This window comes from Salvia miltiorrhiza, chromosome 7, assembly GCF_028751815.1.
Source record: "Salvia miltiorrhiza cultivar Shanhuang (shh) chromosome 7, IMPLAD_Smil_shh, whole genome shotgun sequence".
NCBI classification, from domain to species: Eukaryota; Viridiplantae; Streptophyta; class Magnoliopsida; order Lamiales; family Lamiaceae; genus Salvia; species Salvia miltiorrhiza.
This window is the reverse complement of record NC_080393.1, coordinates 9,826,061-9,838,093: the sequence shown is the minus strand read 5'-3', so window position 1 is coordinate 9,838,093 and position 12,033 is coordinate 9,826,061.

The following is a 12,033-nucleotide window of genomic DNA, read 5'->3' as shown; positions in this document are numbered from 1 at the left end:
AGATGGAGTAAAATATATTTTTCTCGACATATTAGTGCATTTTACCAAGGAACTTTGACACCAACAATAATAAAGGAAGGGGTTAATGCCCATAAATCCCATAACTATTTGTGTTTTCGCGTTTTGCATCAGTTTTAAAATTTCTGCCACAATATATCCCAACTAAGCATCCGAGCGATTTTTGCATTCTATGTAGTATTCCGGCAAAATTGAAGCTGACTTGGCAGCCGGACTTATCTATGTGTCATTTAATTCCGATAATCAAAGCGACGTCGTTTTGCCTCACGTTTAATTGAAATTACTAATCACGAAACGACTTCGTTTCGTCTTCTTCACACGTTTCTCTGTTTTCGCGGCCTCCGCGCTCTCCAGAACACTCCCGATCAACTCCAGCCCCAATTTCCTAGCTGCATCTGCCATGATTTCCAAGTCCCAGGCTTGTTCTCGCATAATTCCAGAAGCGTACTATCCTCAACGCACGTGGTACACCACGGGAGGCCGACGATTTCTTTCCATTCCGCCTTCAGTTTCGACCTCCACCCATGGATGGTTGTCAATCGGCGGAATTTTGGAGAAGAACTACAAGACACTCATGCTGGCCCGACTCGCTCGCGACTCGGCCCGAGTCAAGGCGATTCAGACTCGGCTAGATCTGGTGAGGCTGGGAGACGGAGAAAGCTGGAGGGGCCGATTGAGTGACGGCTCGGGTACACGACAGTGGCTCTGCTGCTGCTGCTGTTCATCTGAGGGCAGGGGTGCTCCATTGGGTGGCTTCTCGCCGGAGTTTAGAGGGAAGATAAAGGGGGCGGCACTACCGCTCGAGATACGAGCGACGATGGTCTGGGTTCAGCAGTGTAGAGCCAGAACGGAGGGGTGGCAAGGGTTAGGCGGCGGTGGCAGCTCTATGGCTGTGCGGTCGCCGGTAATTGAAGGAGAATGGTGGAATTTGGGGATCTAGGGTTTTCTTTTGGGGCTGGGAGAGAGATGGAGGTTGAGGGTGACGATCTCGCTGGAGAGAGAGCGATCGAATGGTGACTCGGCTGACAGCTTCTCGCCGGAAGGGAAGACCCGGCCGACAGCTTCTCCCCGGAAGGGAAGCCACATCCTTTTGAGGGTTTTGGAAGCCACATCATTCAATAAATAAATAAATAATCCATGTAATGGACACGTCAACCAATTTAAGCCGCGTGGACTTTATTTCATCTTGTCATCAAAAAATTTGACACATGGATTAAGTTAAGTCGCCGGATGCAAAAACCGCTCGGATGCTTAGTTGTGATATACTATGGCAGAAATTTTGAAATTGATGCAAAACGCGAAAACGCGTATAGTTATAGGATTAAGAAAATTATATAATTTCTTAGTTGTGTTCATCTAGCAAGAGCAAGACAATATGTTCGTAAAATATGTCTTTATACCATATTCAATAATAAAAAAATAAAATGTGAAAAGAATAAGAGGGAGAATTAAGAAAATTATATAATTTCTTTTGAAACTTCTAACTGTTAATTTTAAATTTATTTATTATATATATAATATATATTAAATTAAAGTTATTGTCATAATCTTTAATTTGATATGTATATTGAATATTAACCATTAGTTAAATTACATTATAATTGAATAGAAAAAGGAAAAAGAGGAAAAACCAAAAAAAATGCAAGAATGAGTGTGAATTGAGAAAGAAAAATATGCATTTTGGAGTAGCAAAACATTATTTAAAAAAAAAAACTAACACTAAAAAGTATCCGTTAAAACTGTCCTTTTATATTATATTATATATATATATATATATATATATATAGGGAGAGGTTCAAGAAAGAACCATAAATAAAAGAAGATCGGAGAACCATTTTCAACCATTCGATCATCAAGATCTACGGTGGATGCATCATCTTGTTGGATGAATGCAAATCCTGGCTTCGAATCCTGAAGAGAGCATTTTTTTTTAATTTTTTGAGTGCATTAATTTTAACAGCGAATGCATTAATTTTTATAGTGGATGCATTAGATTTGATGGTTCTCCCGTTCTCACAAATAATGTAGTTCTCTCTAGAACCACACCCTATATATATATATATATATATATATATATATATATATATATATATATATATATTGATGTCATATTTTTGCTATGAAATAAAATTAATTAAATAAAATAAAAATATAAAAAATGAAGAAAATAAAATAAACCAAAACATATAAGATTTCCAAAAATAATAAGAGAGATAAAAAAAATTAGTTTGAGCCTTTTAACTTCTACTATATTTTTATTTTAAATCTATTTTTAACATAATATTAAATTAAAGTTCTTATCATAATTTTTAATTTGATATTTATTTTGAATATTTTATCATTAGTTAAATTATACAATTATTACAAAGTTGAGAAAAAGAAAAAGATAAAAAAAAATAAGGAAATAGAAAAATAGTAAAAAAGTGGAGTGGAAAGAAAAATACAAAATATTGAGTACACCTGGGTGTACCTGTACAACCGTGTTGACCCATACCCAGAATAGTTATTTATATCGATTGGGTCAGGATATGGGTTCAAATCAGGGTGCGGGTCAAAGTTTAAGTGAATGTATAATCCAGGTGTACCCAATACCACCTCAAAGAAAAAAGAGTGGAACCAAACTTTTGCATGCTTGCTAAATAATAGGAAATTTGATTTTTAAAATTTGACAGAAAAAATAACCGTTAAAACTGTCTTTTTATATAGGGGTAATGGCCTATAAATTTTCAAACTTTACCAACTTTCTCATTTTGCACCCATACTTCAATTTCGGCCTATAAATACCTACACATTGTTAGTTTTCTGATTTTGTACCCGACAATGAATTACCCCCCCCCCCCCAAAATACATTTTACGTGGCAATATTATTTTTGACGTGTCACACACACGTGTCTCAGAAATAATTAAACGACCTCGTTTTGTACAGATAATGAGCCAAGTTAATTACTCCCTCGGTCCTAGCTTTTGGTATCCAGTTGAGAACAGCACAGATTTTAATAAAGTGATTGATGTGTTGTGAGTGAAATAAGGGTCCCATATTTTATGTGAGAGTTAAAATAATTAAAGTGGAGTAAAAACCTCATCTACTTTTACTAAAAATAGAAATGAATACCAAAATGTGGGACGCCCAAAAAAAGAAATTTGGATACTAAAAGTTGGGACGGATGGAGTATTTAATATTTTTTCGTTTCTTCTATTTCAAAAATTAATTAAATATCTATCGTTATCTCGTTAACGAGAGGGATTTCATGCTTGCACAATTTGATATCATTTGTTCTCATGTCCACATCGTTACCTAGATTCGTTGAAGAGTTTCATGAATTTGGCGAATAATTTTTCAGACCAGAATATCTCTTCTCCATGTCAAGAGTGTTTTTGAGCGGGATGAAATTGAGGTATGGGTGCAAAATCAGAAAACTAATAAAATTTAGATATTTATAGGCCGAAATTGAAGTATGGGTGCAAAATGAAAAAATGTGTAAAGTTTGGAAATTCACATGCTATTACCCCTCTTATTTTTTTATATAAATTTGAAATTGCTGATATCTCAATTTTTTAAATGGTTCAAAAACTAGTGGTCGAGTGACTCGAGTCCCTAGTCCGTGAAAATAGAAGCCACAATAAATAACATGTGAGAAAAGACGTCAAATTTACATGATTCTAGTCAATTTCTGCATCAGAATATAAAATTCACTTACTCGCCAATAATTGGACATCAATGATTGCACATTTTTCTTATATTATTATCTTATTCTACGTGTACTGGACGATTATTCCTTGCTCCCATTTAACATGATCATTTTTTATTTTGAATTGTCTTATTACAAACGATTATTTAAAAAAAAAAATTAATAATAATAATAAATAAATCTTTTTTTTACAAAAAATTATGAGATTCGCCATTATCTATCACTTTATAACCCACTCTTCTTCTTAAAAATCGTGCTAAAAAATAAGTTATCGTACTTAATGGGATGAAGGGAGTACATTTTATATGAAAAAAATACATATTTAAATTTTTTATGTTTGTATTATTTTTTTTGTTTTACTTAATCTCAGTATTTATTATTTACTTAATATTTGTATTATTATATTTTCTCCATCCACCAATTCATCAATTCATGATCCTTTTCATAATGATACAAGTTTTAAAAAATTAATTGAGTGTGTTGACTGTTGAGAGTGAAATAAGGATTTTATTTTTATTTAGTGTTAAAGTGATTATTACGAGTAAATAAAAGGATGTGTGGGTCCATTAGGGACAAATTTGATAAATAAAAGGTAATATTGAGGATTAAAATTAAAGGGTCGTTTAAAATGGGTTTATTTTTTGTAAATGGAACAAAATGAAAAAAATGGATCATTAATTAATGGACGAAAAGAATATTTCATTTCAAAAAATTAACATACTATTTTTTTGAGAAAAAAGGACAAACCATTTTTAAAATCGTATGACAATAAAGTCGAATATAAATTTTTTGATAAGGTTCGGCACCATCTATGGCTACTTTTTTCTCCATTGATCAGAGATGGTTGATCTCCGGCTCTTGAATCTTGTAAAATTAAATGAAGTTTGGTATTGAATGACAACAAAGCATGATGCATGTGTATCATTGTATGTATATACATGATTTTGCAATCGATAAATAAGCATCAGATGCTCGAGGGCCACAATCCGATCACGCTCGGCATATGAGATTTTTTGGGTTTTCATTTTATTGTTTGGAATTTTCAATTCGAAACTACCCCATCTGTCTCACTTATTTTGAGATATTTTTCTTTTGAATCGTCCCACTTATCTTAAAATATTTTTTTATTTGATAAAAAATTTAATTTTTATTTATTTTTTCACTTTTTCACCTACTACATATAATACACTAAATATTACTCTTTTTTCATCCCACTTAAGATGGCCCCTTCAGTGAGAGTAAATGGGTCATATTGAATGAGCTGGAGAGAATAATTTTTTAAATTTTATGCCCAAAATTTTTATCTCAATAAATAGAACGGAGGAAGTATAAAATAGTACAAAGACCTTATGAGCTAAATATAATAGTATATGTATTTAATGAAATATAAAATTGTGTGGGGACCTTTTTGAAAGAAATGGTGTGGGGAACTTAAATTCTCGTGTCGAAAAGAATCAAAACACTTATTATGGGACGAATGAAGTATAATATATATGGACTTAGTAAATTAAAAAAGAAAAAAATAGTACTCCCTTCGTCCCATTATAAATGTCTCATTACTTTTGGACACAGATATTAAAAAATGTGTAAAAAGTAGATAAAGTGAGTTGTTGAAAATTATTTAAATATTAGGTATAGAGAGATAATATATTGTCAAAAAATGAATGAGACATTTGTAATGAGACATTCCATTAATGAGGCGGAGAGAGTATAAGGATATAGTAAAATAAATATCAAAAGTGCAAGAATTTAAAAGGATAATTGGTGTATAAATACATGAACTTTACTTATTTTTTTGTATTGAAACATGAACTTTAAATCATAGTTACAAATATATGAACTTTACTCATTTTTTATACTCCCTCCGTCCACAAAGAGTGTGTGGTGGAGTGAAGGGCACGGAGTTTGATAAAAAAAAAATTGAAAAATATGATTTTAGTGTTAAATAGTAGTATTGAACTTATCAAATTTTAAAAGTAAATGATGGTATTTTGTAAATATTGAGTGTGAGTGAGGTTTAAATTATAAAGGATGTTTCTAAAAAAGGAAAGCACACAATCTTTGTCGACGGACGAAAAAAGTTATAAATGCATCAACTTTAAACTTATTCAATTTTTGAGTCGTTTTCATTTTTTTCCAAATGAAAACTAACTTGAAATGCCTGAATTTTGACGTGGATAATTTCTCGCTATAGAAATTAATCTACACCGTTCAATTTTTGACCCATTTTTATATTCTGGATTTTTGAATTTGACTTTCTGAATTATTAAATTGCTTTATGAAATCCTCAAATCTAAAAAACGAAATCCGCTTTCTGAATTTGTGAAATTTGTAGACAAATATTTTATCATTCACTTTCGTATTTTAGTTTTGGATTATTTTCCTCTAACAAAAAACGAGTCGTATCTCAACGCCGAATTGTCAACATCAAGATTCAGGCATTTCAAGTCAGCTTTAATTTGAGAAAAATGAAAAATAAGTAAAAAATTAAATACGTTTAAAGTTCATATATTTATAACTATGTTTTAAAGTTCATGTTAAATATTAAAAGTGCGTAAAGTTCATATATTTATAACTAAGATTTAAAATTCTTTTTAAATATCAAAAAGTGAGTAAATTCATGTATTTATGCAACAATTACCTAATTTAAAAATAGTTTAGCCTATTGTAATGAGCAAAATTCGTCAACTTGGCTCAAGCCCAATTAACATTCCAAGCTGGACTAATGAGCCGAGCAAACCCGGCCAGTCCAGCCCGACAGACCTCGGACCAACTTGGATCATTAACAGGTTGGCCCAATTACTTAAGAAAACTTGTCGTCTAGCCCAATAAGTGAAATTATACTCATCACAGGATCAACCTGGACCGACCCAGGTTGACTATCCACTTTAGGTCCAAATTGTCTAAACAGTCGGGCTGCATTCGGCCTAAGCCCACCAAGCTAGTTTGCCAGTTTGGCACAATCCTAAAAAACCCAACTAGTCAAACGGACTGGTCCATCTAGCCCGAAAAGCTATAGATCGACTTAAGTCCACAACCAAGCTGGATATATTGCATGCGGCCCACGGGTTATAGCCGACCTGGATTGACGAGGTTATAAGACCTAGCCGTCAAAACCCTAGAAAACACCTTCCAGCCGTCAAACCCTAAAAAGACGTCTTCCACCAAGCTGACGCAGTCAGAGGGGGATCTTCATGATCCCGTCCAAATCGCAACAACCCGAGAGATAAGGACTTTGACGAGGCCAAACTGTAGAAACCCTAGCGGCTAGATGTCCACTATATAAACAGTCCGACTAGGTCATCGAACGGACACGGAAAAATCCTACTTGCTCTCTACTCCTTGAACTCTCTCTCTACTCCGCCGTCAGGCTGATTTCTCTTCCAAATCGGAAATAGCCAGCTTGGCTTACCACCGCTTCCCATATTCCATTATCACAACTCACTGTCACCGTTTCCACCCTCCGACGCCGCCTACAGCCTGGAATAACAGCGCACTCCAGCCTGCCTTTCTATCTTATTTCAATTTGCTTATCATTCTATTTTGCTATTCCGCTACTGACTTGAGCGTCGGAGGCTCTACGGTCGACACCCCCACCCGGTGCTCAACCTAGGGCTCTTACGTGTTCTTGTGTTGACAGGTTGCTAGTGCCCAATCTATCCGGACGTGCAGACGTCAACTTCAATTGTAGATTTTAGCCCCTACAATTTGGCGCCCACCGTGGGGCCCTAGCAATCAAGCGAATCAACGCACTTTCCTTAGATCTCTACGAGCATCAATCATGTCTGACGGTTGTGACGAATATGAAACTCCTGATGCACCCCACGTGGCTACTCAGGCTGACCTAGCTGCCCAGATCGCCACCAAGACGGAACTACATCACTCTTGATCCCGTCAAATGGTACGTAGACAACTCTACGGAGCATGGCTCTACGGAGCACTATCTAATCCAAGAACTACATTTGGTTTGATCCTCGCCAGATGTAGGTAGGAAACTCTCCGGAGTGCAGCCACCAACTTCAAATCGACGTGTCTCAGCCTGTCCCACGACGTTAGCACCTTGCGAGATACAAGTCGCCAATGATGACTCCTCTACACGGACAAGATCAACCTGTATCATTAAGGAAAGAAACATCATCACAACATGAAATTCAAGACCATTGGTCTCTAGTCATCCAGTTGAACGAACCACCCAGCTTGGAGCAATCAACGAGATATTCAAAAAGTTTGTAAATATTTATCCTTTTAAAAGCTAGAATTAGCCACTCGTTCAAATGTCCACATGGTACTAGCCACAGTTGGTTGAAGTCACTACGACCCAAATATAATGAATTCCAGCTTGGACAATTTCAGTTGCTTCAATTTCAAATACTTGACTTGGACAATTTAGAGCCAACAACTCTACGATTTCATATTTTGCTTCAAAAAATAATCCCAAGCCGGCATGCTGCATGAAAGCATTAAATCAGCTAACACACCAAGATGGGACACAATTCGCCCAAGTCAAAATCACAAGTTGGCCAACGTCAGCCGATTCCAACTTGGATAACCAAATAAAATCAAAATCCAGCCTGGCCTTTCTCAAATCCAATAAATTCTCCAACATCGGGTCCAGGCTGACGCAACGAAATAAAGATATGAGGATAAGTTACGCCTAGTCATCTCTTCGACATATTGTTGCCTTTTCAAACATACAATCTGCAATATGTTGCATCAATCCACACGATACTGAAGCCGTGATTTGAATAAGGCTTTTTACTTCATCGAATGAGATATTCAAACGTATGAACACAGCTTTCAACAAATTTGTATGCAAATATGGTGAGACAAAATATAAGGAAACCACATCGATTCATAGAATAAGCTAAATCTCACAAATAGTTAGCAATGTTGACTCCCCAAGAGTTTACAAATAAAAAATCATAATAAGAGAGACAACTTGAACCGACCCAATAGTCTAAAGTTCAAGCTGGAGGCATACCAATACGAGCAGTCAGTTAAGTAGTCAAGTCTCAAACAGGCAATACAAGAAAAATTACAAGGTGTCTCTTCCCCGCATCAAGGAGTCACTCCCCCGCCTAAGGATGGTCATCTCCAATGGTCATCTCGACAAAGTTTCTAGCAAGCTGCATCCTCTGCTCCTCTTTGCCATCCTTTCACTCATTAAATTCATTTATATATTGATGGACATCCCAAGTCCTACGAGGCTGATTCTCGAGATACGCCAAGGCCATCTCACCCCGAACTCGAATCTCCGTCTCACAGCTTGCATAAAGGATTTGTTGCTTCAATACAACAACCTTATCTTTGAGATCCTTGCAGTCCGCTGCAGCACGCTCCAGCCGACGAGCGTCTTACAACTTGGCAGACTCCAATTTCTTGACAATCTTATTGGCCTCATCACGCGCCTTCTTGACGGCTACCATCTTGTCTTGCCAACTTGCTCGTTCAGCCCTCAACTCATTAAGCTTTGCCACCATCGCAAGAGTTCTTTCCTTAAGAAAGACAATTTTCTGCATACTCTACAACAGACACAAAAGTGCAACAAGTTGGTGTCCCTATTCCGACAATTCCACGTTGGTATACGGCGCAAATTTCGTACAATTAAATAGGCTCAGCTCGACTCACTTAACTACAGGCTAGTATTTAATTCTTGGTTCACACATCTACAAATAATACTATATATCAGTGGCACCAACTTGTGAGATCCCAACTTGTGAAAACAGATACAAGTTGTATTTCTTATTTGAAGAACTCCAAGCTGGTAAAACACCACTATTCATATTGGCAAATGGCTACATGCTATACTCTTTCTTTGAATAGTTCCAAGCTGGAAAATCATCAAATTCCATATTGACAAACAGGTCCAGCCTGACTCACTTATGTATAAGCTGATACTTTGATCCCAAGCTGACAGACAGGTCCAGCCTGACTTACTTATTTATAAGCCAACACTTTCCCATGTTGACAAACGGGTCCAGTGTGGCTCACATATTTACAGGCTGATGTTTAATTCTAAATTGGTTCACGCCATCTACCTTCGCGATCATCTCCAGGCTGGCAAGCCAATTCATATATATATGCATATATGTGCTAAGCACAATGCCAAACAAAAAAAAAAGAAAAAGAATCGGAAAGGGAATGGGAGAAAATCTCAACTTGTGGAAATAAAATTCCTACAACCTGTTATTTTTCTTTGGAACAACTCCAAGCTGGTAAAATACCACGACCCATGTTGGCAAACAACTACAAGCTGTATTATTTCTTTGAAAAATACCAAGCTGATAAAACACAAAAATCCATGTTGGCAAACGGATTCAACTTGGCTTACATATATGGGTTGTCATTTAATTCCAAATAGACTCACGTCCCACGACCCCGAATAAACGACGTCAACCTTAGCAGCACCGTGTGAGATGCGGTAGCATCGCCGGACTAGACTTAAATCACCCGAACAAGAGTCGAAATTTCGAACCACTTACAGCTTCATTAGACTATATCAATTCAATCCAACAACAACTATGGGGTTAACACTTATGCCGCCAATGCCTCCAAAATTTTCGGCAAAAAGCTGCCGGACTCGACCCAGCTTGTCTCCCTCACTTTATTAATTAACAACGGCCGCCGGCAATGTCACACCGCTGCCGCACGCCTCGCCTCTCCATCTACCACCACACAGTGCGACACTAGAGCCCAAGATCTCCAGGTTGCAACCACCGCACCCCTTCTTGACAAAAATCTGAATGGCCATGAAAACGCGCCACACGTTCGAAATTAATTGATCCAGAGCAATGCGATAATAAGTACAAGCCTTAAACACTGGTCGAGGAAGAGGAAAACTGGCACCCATCTGGAGAAAACAGTCATGCATGACCGTTCATCCTGGATATAATCAATCGGGCCTTTCCAAATCAGATGGAGTAGCCAGATTGGCACAAGGAGGAATAGCATAGGCAACACGAAGTTCATCCAACTTGTCAAAAGTTATAACGGATTTCGGGCTCTCGTCTCCCATCTTGTATGCAGGAATACTCCCTTCAAGCGGCCCAGAAAGATTTTCACCAATCCCATAATCAAACACAACCATGTCATGCCCGGCCCGGGACCTATTCCTTGGCATGCCATTTACAGTATCTACACAGCTCGTGTCATCATCCGACGATCTAGAATTTTTACTACTCGACCCACTCGACATAAAAGATGCAGACATGTCCAGAAATACCTAAACAAATAAATTGCTAAGTAACAACAAGAGAAAGGCGAGAGAGGAATGAAAAAAAAGTAAAGCGTCACGACACAAGGAATATCTTGCCAATACAACCTGACAATAAGAAACAAGCCTTGCAACGAAAAGATGAAAAGAAGACACAAGTCCGTGAAATAATCATATACTCCAGGGTCAATAAATTTGAGCAAAATCAACACAAGCAAACTTAAATTGAATGGAGTTCGTGATTCTATCAACTTGACCAACTCTACGTATGATTCATCAAAATAATTTGCACAATGCAAAACCAAAATTACAATGCGTGATTATATTCCCCATATTCACATGGGATGTTAGCAGCGCATTATGTGTAGGTTCAATGCCTATTCTTGAATTGCCATAGATCAATCACAGAGGGCATTTAACTAAAGATAATATCAATATCCACACCATTAGCAACGCAAAACTAATTTACCATGAGTAAACAATTTCTACGTATAACAGTATTGATATTTTAAATCACAAGTTGTGGGCAAAATAGCATTGAGAGGCAAAAGCATTTGGATACAACATGCCTATCTGCTACTAGATACAAGCAACTCTCATAGATACAAGCAATTCCATCTCAATCCAAAATCAAAATCAAACATGGACGCAAGATTCAACAAATCAAGCTGTCAACAAATCAAACTCCATAGCTTCCACAAAAAAAAAAAAAAAAAAAAAAACATAAATGGAGGGAGCCTATAACCTTTAAGGTCTCGATCCTTCTCTGCCTCTTCCCTGAGCCAATCCCTCCCGTAGAGAGCGCAAAACCTCCAAAAAACAGGCAAGAAAAATTCAGAAAGCCGCTGGATTCGATTTCCCAGTTCATATCTCATTTCACAAATCAGCTACGGCCGCCGGCGACGCCACGCCGCCGCCGCGCGCCTCGTCTCTAACTCCACCCCAGAGAGCCGCTGCCTTCTCTGTCCCCTCACTCTTCTCTTCTCCCTTGCTCAGATCTCTCCTAGATATCAAACCCATCGTGACAGCTGCTCTTCCGGCGAAGGCACCGCCACCTCCAAGTATACACAATGGCAACCTGAGATAAGGTATTTTGTAATACAAAGATCCAAC